Source organism: Capsicum annuum, chromosome 8 (genome assembly GCF_002878395.1).
Source record: "Capsicum annuum cultivar UCD-10X-F1 chromosome 8, UCD10Xv1.1, whole genome shotgun sequence".
Taxonomy (NCBI): domain Eukaryota; kingdom Viridiplantae; phylum Streptophyta; class Magnoliopsida; order Solanales; family Solanaceae; genus Capsicum; species Capsicum annuum.
In genome coordinates, this window is record NC_061118.1 from 37,401,309 (window position 1) to 37,404,914 (window position 3,606).

Below are 3,606 nucleotides of genomic sequence, written 5' to 3' on the forward strand. Positions count from 1 at the left end.
CACTGTCCTGGCGGTTCATCGCGTGGACCGTCACTTGGGGAGCTATTTTTTTTTTAAGCCTAACGGCTAAGTTGACGGCCTGCCAGAGGTCTAACGGTCCATCACTTGGACCGTCGTAGGAGTCATCCACTTATTCCTTTCTATTTAACCTTGATGGTCACCCTGACGGTCAATCACTTAGTTGATGGTCCGCTAATTTGACCGTCAGTGGCCTTTTTCTGCTATTTTACCAAGTTTCTTCTCCATCTATATCCTTGACTTGAAAACATTAAAGCCTAGTATCAAATACAACAAAAGTTACTTGAAAAAGAACAATTATCCTTTGTAAAAGATATATAATATTTTGTCAAAAGTCAGAACATCTAGCAGGCTTAGACCCCAGGCCCACCCTCGGAACCATGGGATATAGCACACTGATTTGGCCTGAAAATGCCCCATTTGCACCATTTTGGCCATTTGACAAACCAAATAGCCCCGCCCATAAAAACAGAAAACACTAGGCCGTTCCCTAGCCTCCCTGGCACAACCCAGTCAGTTTTCGACCTACAGCACGCCCGAACCCCGAGCCCACCCCCTAGAACTGTGGGCTATAGCACATCGATTTGGCTAAAAAATGCCTCATTTACATCATTTTGTCTATTTGACCACCCAAATAGCCCCGCCAACAGAAACAGACAACACTAGGCTGGTCCCCAGCCTGCCTGTCATAACCTGATCGATTGTCGACCCACAACACACTCGGACATCGGGACCACCCCAGTAATCGTAGACTATAGCATAATGATTTAGCCAAAAAATGCCCTGTTTGCCTCGCTTTGCCCGTTTGACCACACAAATGGCCCCTTACACAAAAAAATAATATTAGGCTGCTTTGCCAACCTCCCTGGTATGAACCAATTGATTTTTGACCCATAGTATGCCTGGACCATAGGCCCACCCTAGAACCGTGGGCTATAATACATCGATTTGGCCTGAAAATGTCCCGTTTGCACCATTTCGCCTGTTTGACCACCCAAATGGCCCGCCCACATAAATGGATAATACTAGGCCAATCTCCAGCCTCCCTGGAACGACCCAGTCAATTTTCTACCCACATCATGCCTGGACCCTAGGCCCACCTCAGAATCGTGGCTATAACATACTGATTTGACCCCGAAAGTGCCCATTTGTACTATTTTGCTCATTTGACCACCCAAAGAGTCCCTCCCACATAAACGGACAACACTAGGCCGCTTCCCAGCCTCTCTGGCCTGACTTGATCGATTTTTGACCCTTAGTACACTCGGATCCTAGGCCCACCCCCAGAACCTTAGGCTATATAGTACACCGATTTAGCTCGAAAATTTCTCGTTTGCACTGTTTTACTTGTTTGACCACCCAAATGATCCCACCCACACAAACTGGCAATACTAGGTTGCTTTTCAACCTCCTTGGCATAACCCTATCAATTTTAACAACATGCTTGAATCACGGGCCTACCCCTGAAACCATGGGTTATAACACACCAATTTGTCTAAAAAATGCTTTGTTTGCACTGTTTTGACCATTTGGCCACCCAAATGGATCCTCCCATATAAACGAACAACACTAGGTCACTCCCTAGCCTCCCTAGCATGACCCAGTCAATTTTTTCCCTACAGCATGCTCGGACCCCTGGTCCACCCCAAAACTGTGGGTTTTAGCACACCAATTTGGCTCGAAAATTCCCCGTTTGCACCATTTTGCTTGTTTGACCACCCAAATAGCCCCACCCACACAAATAGACAAAACTAGAACACTCTCCATCCCCCTGGCACGGCCTGTTTGATTTTTGACCCACGGCATGCCCGAACCCCAGGCCCACCCCCGGAATCATGGGCTATAACACACCGATTTGACTTTAAAATGACCCATTTGCACCGTTTTGCCTATTTGACCACCCAAATGACCCCGCCCACACAAACGGATAACACTAGGATGCTCCTAGCCTCCTTTTGCATTCAAATACATACGCAGGTGTACGTGATCATACAAGCAATATAGTGACTTAGGCATTTAGATATCGTACCCTTGAGGACTATGCAACTAGCAATTGAACCAACTTTAGTTTTAGACAGCCCACAGCATGCCTGGACCCCAGGCTTAACCCCAGAATCGTGGACTATAGCACACCGATTTGTCTTGAAAATGCCCTGTTTGCACCGTTTTGCCCATTTGACCACCCTAATGGACCTACTCACACAAACGGACAACACTGGGCCGCTTTTCAGCCTCCCTGGCATGACTCAGTCGATTTTTGGCCCATAGCACGCCCAGACCTCAACCCACCCCCAAAATCGTGGGCTATAGCACACTGATTTAGTCCAAAAATGCCCTATTTGTACTATTTCGCCCATTTGACCACCTAATTGGCCCCGCCTACACAAAAGGATAACACTAGGCTGCTCCTCAGCCTTTCATTACGTTCAAATGCACACGCAAGTGTACGTGATCATATAAACAATATAGTGACTTAGACAGTTAGATATTGTACCTATGAGGACTATGCAACTAGCAATTCACCCAAATTTAATTTTAGACAAGGAGGTATTAAGTGTTATCAAGTATCAAGATGATCTTAAAGTTTGGAATAAAAATGTAAATAGATAAGAAATAACAAGTTGTGACAATAGCAAAGCAAGCAACGGTTGTAAACTATAGTGATGAGAATTCCATGGTTGAGGCACTTTTAACAGTTTTACAAATCTCTATTCTTATCACAGTCTAGTTGGTTATCGGGTTGTTGATTCACAAGGTTTATAGTACGATCTTAGTCTCCCGACCTCAAATCTTCTACCTATCTGAATATTGCAACTACATTGGCTAGAAGAGATGCAATAATTCATCTGGATGCATACAACTATCTTCTTGCAATTGAACCAAACAAGGCTTCTAGGTATATCCCTATCCTAGATGCTAATTCAAACCCCTTATTTCATAAAAGGATAAGAACCTTACTCCTTAATTTCTTCTTTCTATCCTATGATTCTCCTCCCTAGTTCATATAGAAATATAGATGTATTCTAATGGTGGCCAATCATCAAAACAGTAAGCTCAAGAAATTAAGAACTACCCAAATGATAATCCAAAAAGAAACTACGATAAAGAATATCAAAATGTAATCATGTTCTTGGCCTCAACCCCAGAACAAGGGTGTTTAGCCACTCATGTTTGAATTTAACATAAAAAGGAGATAATTAATCATACCAAGAATTAATCTTGAAGATAAAAAGTTCAAAAACAATTCTAAGAACCCTAAAAGAGAGATTTTATTATTTTTCCGCTGCTGTTATGCTTTCCCAAATGTTTCCAATTATAGTGAATTGTTTTTTTTATAGTTGGGTCAAATAATCCCGCTTCAGCCTCTCACCGTATCATGGAAACCTCTCCATCACTATTGTCACCGCGATGCGGTGCAATCGTGGTGGGACTATTTTGTGAAACATATAGATTGAACCCTCACCGCGATGTGGTGGAATCATGGTGAGGTACTGGATTATGACAATTCCCCATTTTGCCTTCACCGCAACTCGGTGAGCTTACAAACTCGAGCACTGGTGATTACCCCTTCACCGCGACGCGGTGACT